Below are 14775 nucleotides of genomic sequence, written 5' to 3' on the forward strand. Positions count from 1 at the left end.
CCCTTGTTTTTTCTTCCTCCCTCCGTTTCATCTTTATTTAATTCATTTATTTTGTGCTTTCTTGCAGATTCAAGAAACAAACCCTAACGAGAAGGCTCTTTAGTAGAACAAAAACATGGCCAAGGGGAAGATCTCTTCTCCATGTGGTAAGCACCTGCCTGCTATTTCCTGCTATTTTATGGTGGCACGCCATATTGTTTAGTTCAGATAAATGACATAAATATGCAAAATGTATTCTGAAAACATCAATCTGCAACAAGAAACAAACTAATCAATCTATATTTAACCACATTTCCATTTCAGTGAGCTTTTAAGGTCTCCGCAGACGGCTGTTCAAAGATGTATATTCACCGTCTAACCCCTTCACACACATGCATAACTATACCGACATATGCATACTCATTACTGTATGACACAGAGTTGATACAGATTTATTTTCCCAAATGCCTCCAAAAGTCATGGAAAGCAGGGGGTTGATTGAGCAGCGGCGTAATAATCCTGGTACAGTGGAAGTAAGGAATCATGCATCAAAGCACTTGCCATCTGTAGGAGGGCTTGAGTCCCTCAAGATTCATTAGGTCTCTGTAATGGGTTCGGCAAGGTGCAGCAATAATGAACGGATTCTAGGAACAAAGTTATTGATTGTCAGACAGCCAGGGCTGTGCAAAATTCAGAACTGAAGAATTGGCTCCTTTTCAGTTCGTAACTGTGTCTCTGAACTGAATTGGCCACACCTCACAGGAAGCTGAATGACAGGAAGGGGAATTTATTGAATTGCAATTCAAAGAAATTCAACCCAGGTAATGCATTCTGAGAAATGAAGTATTAAACATTATGAAATACATTAGATTAGATATTAATAACTTTTTAAAAACCCTTTAAATTTCAATTCATTTTCATTCTACTTCCTTTATACAGGCCTGTTCAAATTAGAATTGCAATTCTCTAACCTGTTTGCTGCATCAATTCATATTCAATTCCGTTCTGAATGCCTGAAACACACAACAATTTTTCTTCATGCACAGATAATAGTGAGACAATGGTTGAATTGTTATACCAGGAGTATTTGAAGCTTTTTAATCCAGAAACTATAAAAAGGCTGGTGGTGTATAAACAAATGAACACAGCCATATGTCACAAAACATGCAGATGTTGAGACTTATCAACAGTGCACAGCTCAAACAAAGAAGTTAGAAAATGTATCATTCATTTCTAGACTTTAGCATTTTCTATTTTTTAGCATAATTAACAATCAACAATCTTTAGCTGTTGCATCTCAGTATTGGACTTTAGCAGCATGTTCATGAAAATGTTTGCATACCAATTTTTAACTGTAGATGTGGTAATGAAAGTGAAAATAATATCAGATGCCTGTGGCAAAACACCATGTATGTCCACATGATAACTTGCAGTGATTGATGTAACAATAAGAATGAATGGAGGGTCTTGATAATGGTGACTTTTTACTAGATGGCTTGAGAGTGAGTTACATGGTTGTCATGAAAATGATGCTACGTGACAAGTTTGTGTATAGCAGTAGAACATTTCATTGCTATTTCAGTCTTTTTGGTGTGGATTTAGTTTGGAATCAGGGCGAGCAGCACTTGGGAGAACTTTCTTTTTTTAAAGTGGTCTCCCATGTCTCCTGTGGTTGCTGTGTCCTTGGTGTTGATCCTTCCATGAAAATCAGCAGTAGTCTCACAAGATTCCTGAACGCTGAATGAACTTCCAAAGTGTATTGTTAATCTCTTTGGATTTAAGAAAAAGAGGGTTGAAAATGTGGTCATCTCTAGACAGCATGCTGCTAGACCGCTTTTCTTTATGAATCCCCCCGTGTTTTTAGCGTTTTCTGGTTAGTGTTCACTTTCACTTATTGCTCAAAACTGTTCCGCACTGGCCTGCAGGGTAAAAATTGCATTGCTGTGATTCACATTGTTTGGTTCCACGTCCATGTGACCTTGCTATGTGATTTGATGAGTTATATTCATAATAAGTTTCTCCTTTGTGTTGCTTTCATTTTTTGTGTTGTATTCTGTAATAGGTGGGGTCATGAAAGGACACGTGCAGTGGACAGGCATGAATTTATCAGTGGCAGTACAGTAGAGGTCAGACAGTAGAGCTTGTGGAATTGTAGTGGTTGTCTATTTGTCTGGGGTAGAAAACTCACACACGTACAGTATACCCATGCGAACATACACCCGTAAAATCCATTAAAAATTAATTTTTCTCGCTCTCTCAGTTCCGATATTCTTCACCCTACAGATAACCTCTTCTCGTCTGCATATCCCGCAGATTTGTGGCCCTGTTTACTACAATGGTGTGCACTTCTGCCTGCTTTTTCTGATGCAATATTTAATGTGTGTCTGTTTAGGGACATATTGAGTTTTGTATGGAATATTTGTTACTGTGTGTCATATTCACTGCACTGATAAAAGCAGCACTATCCTATTCACAATCTACAGTCTCATCTTGCTGCTGGAGTTACAGTAGGTTGCATCATAGGCACTTCTGAAAGAACGTTGACCAAGTGCCTTTATCTTTCTTTCTTTCTTTCTTTCTTTCTTCACATATATATATATGTGCGTTTTTAATGTTTTGAAAGCTACATTTATTTGGTAGAAATATAAAAACAAAAATAAGATAAAAACAATAATGAAAACATCAATATTGTGAAATAATATTACAATTTTGTAACTTTTTTTTAATTTTTGTTTTCTATTTTATTTGTAATTTAATATATTAAAATATATGAAATTATGTATTTAATATTTTAATATAATCAATTAGTAAAATCTAGTACAGAAATTGTGAGAAAACCATCAGTGTTAGGATTCAGCTGTGTCATAGTGTTGCAGTATTACATTCAAGAATGAATTATAAGTGACTTTGTGCTACAGTATGGCTATTGTTTACTACAGTATATATGTATACGCTAGGTCAAAAGCTGCTGATTCAGAGAGGGAATATAGATATGTCTGAATGGGTATATTTGTGTCCTCCTTTATATCATTAGCATAAGAAAACAACAGAGATGCAACTCTAAATACCACAGCCATTTGTCACAGTTAACACACTTCAGCCTTAGTTACTGTCTAATTCACAGAGCAGAGGGAGATGGAGCCAATCACAAATGACAATTAAATACACTGAGGTAAACAATGTGTGTCTGATCGGAGCAAAGTTTCATGCTTTGAACAGGAAATATTGAGCCCTTTGGCAATGGTGTGACTTTGATTTGGAGTATATCACACTTAGTTTTACATCTTGCACTCTTGTCTTTCTCTTGAAGATCAAAGAAGGGCTCATGGTAAATGTCACATGACCTCAATACAATGCAAATACGCCCTCTTCACCTCTGCATACAAAATTACTGAAACATTCAACTGCTTTTGTATGAGAAGAGATCAGAGATCCACTTTTGTTTCACAGCAAGGGCATAATGACTTTCCTTGCTAAAAATTGGTTCCTACTATAGTTTATAAGCACTTGGCATGCATACAAAGAGGAAGAAATGTTTTACTTTGACTAATGATGTGCCTGCACATCAAAATAATTAGGCTAACATTTAGACAGACAGTATGGTTTATTTAAAAAGTGACTTCAAGCATATTCAGTTCTGAGCAGATTTTGCATTAAAAAAAAATAATAATAATAGTTTTCATCAGATTGAAAGTGGAAAAAGCCAGATTATGTTTTCACAAATTCTCAAAGAATTGGTTTACTTGACAGTCTGCTCATCATTCTCCCAGTCTGGGCGATTTTTGAAATGCCTGTCAAAACATTGATGTGGTCTGGACTGAGATGATGAAATCCTCAAATCCTTAACTCATCTAGATAAAGACAGACCCCTCTTGTGATCTTATTTGTAACATGAGAAAGACAAAAGCATATTATTGATGACATCAGCTGAGTAAAATTTGCATGGTAGCAGTAGAAGACCATCGATATGCCATACTAAATCTTCCCTAATAATTCTCTGGTAATTCAGAAGCATGTTAGACATAATTATTGAAAATGAGGAGGTATAATTGTGTCAAACACAGCTCACAGGCAAGATCTGTTGCTCAAGCAATATAAAGCCAATATAAAGGTAAAATGAGTCATATTCTGGCAAGGAAGTACCGACAGGAAGAAAATGACTGACCGACAATCAGTATATTTTATTTATTTATTTGTATTTATTTATTTATTTTAGGGTGGCATAATGATGAAGGCAGATAGCCGAAATGCCTGTTTTTATCGCCATGCTTTAAAAAATATATTTTTTAGAGTATACTGAATGCTTTGATTGGAGTGTGGCACAATCTGAAATAATTGTATTGTATGAATAAACAGGTGGGGAAAGATGAATTTGAATAATGGAGCTAAAGTGATAGTCCGAAAGTGATAAGTAAATTCTTAGTTCATATCTCACAATTCTGACTTATTTTTATTTTATTATTTTTTTATTAAATTCTAAGTTTACATCTCACAATTCTGTTTTTGTGGTGTCCGCCATTGAAAAAAATAAATAAATAAATAAGGCAACTTTTTATCTCACAATATAGACTTTATATTCTTGCAATTCTGAGGTTATATCCCACAATTCTCACAGGTTTTTTTTTTTGGTTTTTTTTGCAATTGCGAGTTTATATTTGGACAATTTGGACTTTTTCTAAGAACTGAGAGAAAAAAAGTCAGAACATAAAGAGATTGCCAAAGCTTTGATGGAATCCTCCAAACTGAAGTACAAATGTCAGCAGATGTTTTGGTGGTGCCGAATAAAAGTTGCTATAACAACTTTTTCCCTTATGATTCTGCCATAGGGAACAGAGAGATTTCGTTTGAATGAATATGCAAGGGCTATTATTAAGTTGTTAGTGCATATGCAGAGGTGAAAATTGAGTGAGAATTTTTGGAATAGATTCAAGACCTATGTGGATGTTAGGAGGAGTGTACTATCTATCGCTGCTTTTGTAAAACCGCAGCATGTCAAGCACATGTCTCAGCACCAGTCAACAGCCCAGTCAGTGTGAGGCTTCTGTTGCAATTTAATTAGACCAGATGAGTCTTGTTCAGCCAAAGACTCACTCACAGGGGACAGCCAAAATGTCAGCCATGATCTTGCACACTTTTAATTAAAAGAAATTCAAGCTGTATTGGTGTGCGAAGGCGACTTGTTTTGTTTGCCGTGTGGCTGTCCACAGTTAATTGCTATTAAAGGAGGACATATGACTAAACAGACAAGGTTTGCTCTAATTCTTTGTCCAGTCTTAAATGCTTGACATTGGATTTAGCATTTTGCTCCATTTGTTTGTGATGTGAGACATCAGTTTTTACTGAGCCATGGAAATTAATTTACTAATTGCATTATGTTTCTACAACCACAGCTACTGATGTTGCTACAACTGAACAATGGTGTTAACCAGCAGCCAAATGCTTTTTTAAATCAGTTTTTGTTTTGTACATCTTTATGGATAATAGAAAGCTTATCTAGATTGATAATAAATAATTTTTTAAAATCCACATGATTTTAGTCAGATGTGATCACATGAAAATGAATTTAGAGAGAAAATATTAAATATATTAAATAAACGGTTGTTTTTGAGTGATTTGCTGATTTTGTATCCAGTGTCTCTCATGTGTGATTTGAAATAAAAAGCAAATTTGCACTTAGTAACAGTGGATTTATCTTATGGATCAATATCTAGAGCCATTAAAAAGAACATGAGAGAATGCAAGAGCTGGTACTGCATGCAATGTGTGAGAATTAGTTTCTGATGCAGATTAGGTTAATGAAACGTTGCAACAAAGCCATCTCAAACTTTGCTGGGTGTTTTGACACCCAGTACATGTCTATTCTTACCGACACATTATTTTTGAAACTTTATAGTTTAATTTCCATGTTTGTTGAATATTTTTTGAACTATTAGACTGAAGATGACATTTAAAGAACAAGCTATTCCAGTCAAACCGGGGAATTTACTAAAGATGAATACTAAACATAACACCATTTATCTTCAGTGTGCTTGCTTTATTGTTTAAAGTGCGTGATTTGCTAAAGGAATTATGTAAATCAGTGTTAACAATGCCACAAAATTTGGTTTTAGCCCCCCCATGACTTTCTGAAGCCCCCCTGCATTGATCTGAAGGACCCATCCCTCCACCTCCATCAACCGAAGGACACCCCTCGGATCTGATTTTTGCCACCTCAGATTCAACTCGACCCCCTCCAAGCCCCCAAAACAGGTCGATTTTAACCATTCGATGCGGACCATCACTGGTGTATTTAGAACATTCACTGCTAAATTCACACGCTTTGTCTGGCACTATTCAGTGTTTTCAACCACATAAAATGTATTTTAGGTTTCTGACATTTAAACTAATTACTAGCAAAAAAGACATTTTGTGAGTTTGTTAAATACACTGGTGTCCAAGGAAAGCGGCAATAAAAATCCTTTCAATTAAAATCTGACGACGTGTTTTATTCATAGGTACACTTTAAAGTTCACTCTATTCTTCTCCTAGTTGTGATTTACTTTTATGTATTTTGGGAGAAATGGGTGAATTTACGTGATGTTAAACCTAAGATCCCAAACACACCCACCCACACCCCATGGATTACAACCCCTTACAAGCCCACCCCCTTGCATGATTGCAGTTAAAGGAATGACTATGGCTTTCAATTTGGCAATTAATTTTTAGTGCAAAGCTATTTCACATTCGGTGAATTCACCCTACAGTGTTCAGTTTTTATATGTATTGTACAGATAAGAAGATACTGATGTTGAAGTATTTCTGCCTTTAGGGTTACATATTTTTAGTTATCAGAAGAGTTAGCAGGGGCTGTTAAAATATTTCTCTCCTCCTTTTATTTCCCTCCTCACTGCTTTGCTGTTAGGACTGTAAGCCTGTGGTAGTTTGACCCAAGAGGGTTTAACCTACTTAGAGTGTCCTGTTCTGCTGCTTTTCTTCTGCTTCTTTTCCTCTTCTTTTGTTTGTTCACTGGAAATATGAAGATCCTAATTAAGCTGTGCCAGATAGGAGCTAGAGCAAGAGAAGCTCCTGTCGGCTCTCCACAAGCTTGAAATTAATGTTTAATTTATTTCTTGTTTATGATTTATTGATGCATTGGTGCATGTGTGCGTGTGAGTGTCTGCGCTGAGTGTGTAGGAAGAAGAGACAGCATTGTGTTGGATGTAACTAGGTCATTTTTATATTGTGCTTGTGTAATGTAAATGCATTATCAGCACAGGCAAACATGCTCTTAAAGTGTATTGTGTCCAAAACTATTTACAGGACATAAGACTTGGATCATGGATTATTTCTGCAGTGTTTGTTCTGTTGTGTTCCAATGAATACATCAATACAAACTCACACACACACACTATAAAAAATTATTAATTTGTTCATTCATTTACCCTCATGTTTTTTAAACCCATATGATGTCATATTTTAAAAGTGGAATTATTAGATAATTAAAACTTATGTTAAAATGAAAATTTATTTTTATTTACTTTGAAATTATTTTCACTCAGAAATTGCTTAAATATTCTCCAATAATCTTTATTTAAAATTCCAAGAAAAAAATTGTATTATATTATATTATATTATATTATATTATATTATATTATATTATATTTATTTATAATATTATTTATCTTTAATTTACAATTTCAGAAATGATTATTATATTATATTTATTATATTATATTATATTATATTATTAATAAAGCTATTAATGGGTAAACTGTTTCTTTAATAAACCACATGTTTATTTTTAAATGCACATCATCACTTACTGATATGGATACAATATTTCAAACAAACAAATAAATAAATAAATGATTTGTACGAACTTTAACATTATTTTAAGGAATTATAAATGTGCATAGAGGTCTAGTTTTGCTGTAATAATTATTTCATATTTACCCGCCACTATATGTCACATTAATGTGAGGTGTAGTTGGATTGACATGTTAGTCCGACAGCCCCTTTCTGTGGGCTGTTCATGTGCAGAAAAGGCTGCAATATGCCGATAGTCAAATATATTGCTTGCGAGACTACATGCATGAATACATAGCATGTTAGCACACTGGCGAACAGAGGATCTCTCTCTCTTTTTCTCCAGTTGTGCAGACAATAGAAAGTTAAGTAGTAGCACAGGTGGCTTATACACCTTCACATGGGAAAATGCAGATCCAAAGCTTTCTGGTGGCAGCTTGAGTCACAGCGGGAAAGAATCTCTCAGTTTCTTTCAGTCTCACCCTTTTAGCACACAGTCAGCCACTTCAAACATGACGGGATCTGTAGCATGCGCAGCCCACCATGAGACCAGCTTTAAGTCCCTGCAAAACAGGCAGGATCACTGGGTGTGACTGTGAGTTGCTGACTGACTGAACAGAAGGAGGACGAAAAGGCAGGTAAATACATATTTCATTGAATTTTACAGTGTGTGATGCAATGCTGGAGATTGTAGAATGGAGAAGGAATGATTGAGGTCATATTTTACTGATCCAGAGAATAAGCCATAGGAGACAGTAGGGGTGGGCTTTCAAGTCCCAAATATTTTTAGTAAATTGCCGAATTTTCAGAAATTTGTCTTTGCCAATATGTTTTCATGATTGCTAATTATATTACTTTTCTAAATTAAATTTGTATTATTATTGTTGTTGTTGTTATTATTATTATTATTATTATTATTATTATTATTATTATATAAAATATAAACTGCTATATATTTTTTTTATAAATATATTTTTTATAAATAAATATATTAATATTATATTTATTTTTTATATAAAAGTATTACGTTGATCACTTTATTAAGACATTTTAAATATTTATCTAGTAAAAATATATTTTATTATTTATAAATTGTACATTGTATAAATTGTATTTGTACATTTTCAATTATGTAATTATATTAAATGCATGACTGAAAAAGAACAAATACATAAGTAAGCACATACTGTTTCACATACATAAATACACAGAATGATCAAACAGTTACCAGTGCACAGTATACATTAAAGTATGATTTTTTTTATATTTTATGAAAAGATGTACCCATGCACATTCACTGAGGTCTAGGCGAAACCCCGAAATATTCACTGACCCTAGAACCACCCCTGAATTCAAGGAAGAGTATGCTAATGCTAAGCGCACACATGCTAAGGTCAGAAAATTACACCTACTCTGCACCATGGGAGGCTTGGGTTTGACCTCATGAAGTCGGGATAGTGTAGTTTAGAGGCTTGCGGTGATCTGAACTCCCTGTGGCGCTGGAGAGGAGGTGGAGAAAGAGTGCAGAGGTCTTTCATGAGGTAATGGGTTTCATATTTGAATCTAAAGATGTTTTTGTCTTTTAATATAAGGATGGCAGAATTACAGAAGTTCTTAACAAACATGAGTATTAGTGTTTTAGTTTTAATGTTGAGTGTTTCATAAGTCTTACTACATAAGTAGTACAGAACTTGATGATAAATGTATGCATTTATTTATTTATTTAATTCACACTTAGAAAAGGTTGTAGCGCCAAACACTAAAAAATCCAGTAGGCAACTAACATAAGGTGCGTAGGCACTAAGGAAGGGTTAATACCCGAAAACGCTCTGCACCTTTGCACATTTGCAATTTTTTTGCACATATTTTTGTGAGCTCTGAGCATTAAATATAATAAGCCCTTTTGGCTGAATGTGGACGAGTGTGGATCTCTTTCATCTTTATTTATTTAATAAAATAGGTTTTATGGGGCAGTCATGGCCTAATGGATAGAGAGTCGGACTTGTAACCCAAAGGTCGCGGGTTCGAGTCGAGGCAGGGATTGTAGGTGTGGGGAGTGATATCCAGCACTCACTCCACCCTCAATACCCACTGCTCTGGGTGTTTGTTCACGGTGTGTGTGTGTGCGTGTTTGTTCACTACTCACTGCTGTGTGTGTGCACTTGGATGGGTTAAATGCAGATCACAAATTCAAAGTATGGGACACCATACTTGGCCACACGTCACGTCCTTTCCTTATTATTTTTTTATATTTTTGATCATGCATTTATAATAAATTAAATACATAACTGATAAAGCTCAAATAAAACTAAAAAAATACACAAGTTATGAAAATATGTATACATTATATGTTGATATTCAGGATAAAAAAACTTAAAGTGAGCTGTGAGTAGACTTCTCAATAAATAAATTATTTTTGTATTAATTTATTTATTTAGGTATGTTCACTTTATTTATTTAATAAAAATATATTGTATTATAGTTTGTGTTTTTAATCAATAAAAAATAAATAGTTAAAAAAATATGTGTATGACAATATTCAGAAAAAATATATACAAGCAGTGAACAGACTTGATATATTTGTTTGTTTATTGTCTGATCACTGCTCATAACACAACATTGTTGGAAATTAGAAGTGCAGTACATTATTTGGAAACCCTGCAGATAAAGAGAGAATATGACCATATAACTCTCTTGTTTGTAAGGGTGTGATTTTTTTCCCCCTCATCTCTGTAGCACTAAGCCAGCATGACAAAAGACAAACTGGTGAACGCCAGATCTGACCCACAAAGATAAACGTGAATATAGGGCCGTATCTGCCTGCCACAACTCACTCGGGGGTGAAGCCCATCTGAACAATGCTTCACAGCTGATGGCCCTCAGTCCTTGGTGTAAACAGAAACAAATGTGGCATTTGGAAAATAGGCTGTAAATAAGAAACTAGAGCATGCTGGGTATGTGTGATTGAGGAGGGAGAGAATTGCCCAATTTGTCAGTTTAGATAAGGTCAGTGTTTAAACCGCCCGGCTACAATAATCGAATGCAGCAGGGGCGGATGCCCCGCCAGCTGCAGCTAAAAAGTGTGGCAGAAGTCATCCGCACCACTAACAAACTCATCACAGAAGTAGATCCGGACTGTTAGCAGTTGTATGCAGAGTGTCCTGAAAAAGAATGGCTGTGACATATTAAATGAGTTTAAAGAGTGATGTTAGAGCTTAGTCAGGCTTATTTATGTTTTGTTTTGTCTTGAAGGAACTTGTGAATGTCCCACTGAAGTATTTATTGCTTAAATGGCTGTGGTTTTGTCCTTATGCCTCAATGGCATTGGATCTCACATGAATGTGTTTTGCTGTTACTTTGTGTGGCATGAAACCATTGCACACAGTGTCTGACAACATGTTGGCTAATTAAGTAGCCAACGCACTGTCTAGAAGAAGCAGGAAAAAAGAGAAAGAGTCTCTTTCCATGCATACACATCCACACTGGGAAAAAAATGGTGTAGAAACAATTTTCACTCAGAAAGTGCTTGTAAATTTCACAAACGATTAAAAAGAAACAGAAAGTAACACACTGACTTGAGCAAAATTTTGAAGTAGAAAAACTGATTATTCTTGTAAAACATACTCCAAACATCTTTGTTTTATTTACAATTTCATTTTTTTTAACAGTTCAGGCAACTTGTTTATATGGCAACACTTTATTTTAAGGACCAATTCTCACTATTAACTAGCTGCTTATTAAAGTGACGTGACGTGAGGCCAAGTATGGTTACCCATACTAGGAATTAGTGCTCTGCATTTATCCCATCCTAAGTGCACACACACAGCAGTGAACATTCACATTCACTCCCCCCACCTACAATTCCTGCCAGACCTGAGACTCGAACTCGCAACCTTTGGGTTACGAGTCCAACTCTCTAACCATTAGGCCACAAATTCCCCAGTAATATGCATTAGCATGCATATTACTAGCATATTGGCTGTTTATAATACTTATAAAGCACATATTAATGGCTTATTCTGCATGACCATATTTTAGATCCCATAATCCACCCCATATCTAAACTTAACAACTACCTTACCTTATTAATAAGCAGCAAATTAGGAGTTTATTAAGGAAAAACTCTTAATTAATAGTGAATGTGTTTCCTATTCTAAAGTGTTACCGTTTATCTTGTTGTATTATAATTAGTGTCTTTGATGCAGTTTTAAATTTTTAGTCATAGGTTGTGTCTTTTTTTCAATAATCCTTAGAATTTAGTCAATATTTTGAAATTTCATATTCATTTATTTCAGCCAGTTTTACTCTAATAAAATAAAATCTAAATTTAGTTGACAAAAATAACATTTTAGTTGATGTGAAAGTCTTGTCAGATTTCTATCAATCATTTTTCTTCAGTTTATCTTCATAATGGTTGAAAAAATAAAATAAAATAAAAAATTAATTGTTAAGTTGATTTTCATCAGTAATTTTGTTATGATGGGCTACACCAGTAAAATAACAAAGTTAATTATTTTATCATTTATTATTTATTTATTTGCATTTAAACCCACAACAACAACAACAAATATGTCCTTTTAAATGGCCAGCATTTAGTGTTTTAATGCACACCGATATTTCAGTTTTGTGAGGGTGTACTTTTTTTTATGTAATTGTGTGGAACAACACATCTGACCTCCGGCTCTCTCTATCTGAGCAGATTTATAGTGATCACAAAAAGTACATGCTGCATTTTGCATTTGTCTGGCTCTTATGCACTGAAAACCTGCTAAATCAATACTTCACTGTTTGAAAGTGCCTGCAGGGTCAGCATTTGTTCTCCCAAAAATTTGAGATTATAGATCAACTGTTTATTTCTATAAATGTTTGTGCTTTGCTTCTGTTTATGACTCTTTCTCTTTATTCCAAGACATTTGGCCTTTTGGACCTTTTGAAATAGATGTAGGTATTTATGAATAGCCAAACATGATGCAAAACTTTTTTCTGAAGTTCTTACTTTTTTAATTTTTTATAGACTGTGAAATTCACTATCAGTGGACTAAGCTATAATTACAGTGTCTACAATAAAGCTGTCGGTAGCTTTAATTTATTGTGATGTGAAGCCTTCAGACAAATGTGTAACCTTGAGACAGAATGCGTATAAATCCCAGCAATCTGACAAGTAAAACATCCCAAAGGTTGAAACCTTCATGGTGCTGATATATCATAAATGGCTTTCCCTCACGTAAAGAACTAAATCTGACATGAACAAAGCACTACTTTATTTTCAGCTTAGATTTGTAAGGAGCAGGACACACCAGCGGTCCACACTTAATCTTCTCCTTACCTTGGAAATCTAGAGCATCAGCAATTTCTCTGCCCGACAGGGAAGTGGAGGAGAATTGGTTATGACTCCTCTGTTATGAGCACCATTAATTTCAGAAGTGACAGGCCGTGCACAAAAGCATGCACACAAATAATCATATGCTATTTTTAATTGAATAGACATATTTGTATGGGGACATAAATTGACATTGGACAGAACTGTATTGGCATTTACTTCAGACATGTTACCCCACAATGAACTTGTGCCTCTTTCTTAACATTGATAAGCTTGCTTACTTAATTAATTATTTATATATGTATTTATTTATTTTTATTTTTGTCTGGCAGATTATTGTACTGTCTTTTGCTTTCCCTTCCCAAACACTGATAAGGATCCTTGATCATTAAAAAACCTAGTTATCAGCTTCAGCTTTAACATATAAAACTAGCTATTCCACGACAACTTTTTTTTTCATGTATTTGTTGGAATACAAAATGGCATTTATATTGTCAACAAAAGATTGTCTTTTTTTTTGTCTGTCTTCATTATGGTTGGAAAACAAAAACTTTTTTTACCTTCATTAACAAGTATTTTATCTGAAATTGTTATGGTTGGCACTTTAAACCAGGAAAAGGCCACATAACAGCAGAAAACGGCTGTCAGACCTATTTAGAGAGCTATATATGGTTTTGTACATACATATTTTAGTTATTTTATATTGACAGCTACAGTCTATAACTCAAGTGAGTCTCTAGCTGAATTTTTACAGAAAGTTTGGTTTAAATGTGCTGTATGGAACCACAGTCAGCTAGTTGGCCGTTGCATCATCGGCATGCATTTGGCATGAGGTGTGGGCTTTTTGCAGTCAGACTCTAATGTTAGAGCTGTCAGATTCTCTCAGGTTATGAAAACATTCCAGAAAATAGGGGTATTGTGCTGTTAGAGATTGAGACATATAACTCCTGTTAAGTGTTTGGGTGAAGCAGACAGGGGTGGTGGGGGTGGTTCACAATGTATATGTGAAAGGACGAAAGCAGTGGGAGATGCCTGAAATAGTTTGGAATAAAAAATGACATCTGTAAATAAGCAATACAAAGGCTTTTGATGTTTAGAATTGTTATCTGTTGCTATGGTTACAAGTGTTTACAGAGTTATGGCGAGTAAGAGAAAGACATTTGAGAGTCACGTCTGTTAATAAATATGGATGTCAGTACCAAACACTGATAAGGATCCTTGATAATTAAAAACCTAGTTATCAGCTTCAGCTTTAACACATAAAACTAGCTATTCCACGACAACTTTTTTTTTTTCATGTATTTGTTGGAATACAAAATGGCATTTAAATTTAGTCAACGAAAGATTGCAAAAAAATATTTGTTTTCTTGTAAATGTTTTGTCATGTTTTTTTGGGGGTTTTTTTGTCTTCATTATGGTTGGAAAAAAAATACCTTCATTAACAAACATTTTATCTGAAATTGTTATGGTTGGCATTTTAAACCAGTAAAAGAACAAAGTTAATTTTTTAACATTTAAACCCACATTTGGTTTTGTAAATGTTTTGTCATGTTTTTTTGGGGGTTTTTTTGTCTTCTGTCTTCTTGGAAAAAAAATACCTTCATTAACAAACATTTTATCTGAAATTGTTATGGTTGGCATTTTAAACCAGTAAAAGAACAAAGTTAATTTTTTAACATTTAAACCCACAT

At 34.5% G+C, this 14775-nt stretch overlaps 1 protein-coding gene across 1 annotated transcript in view; it reads left to right on the plus strand.

Moving 5' to 3' along the window:
* The first annotated feature begins 70 nt into the window (after window positions 1–70).
* Window positions 71–14775, plus strand: part of LOC107676549 (leucine-rich repeat and immunoglobulin-like domain-containing nogo receptor-interacting protein 2) — a 106503-nt gene continuing 91798 nt past the window's right edge. Inside the window, exon 1 of the mRNA XM_016471127.1 lies at window positions 71–146. The gene's annotated coding sequence lies outside the window, so the exon portion shown is untranslated. The remainder of the gene's footprint in view (window positions 147–14775) is intronic.

This window comes from Sinocyclocheilus anshuiensis, unplaced genomic scaffold (genome assembly GCF_001515605.1).
Source record: "Sinocyclocheilus anshuiensis isolate Anshui unplaced genomic scaffold, SAMN03320099.WGS_v1.1 scaffold64, whole genome shotgun sequence".
Taxonomy (NCBI): Eukaryota; Metazoa; Chordata; class Actinopteri; order Cypriniformes; family Cyprinidae; genus Sinocyclocheilus; species Sinocyclocheilus anshuiensis.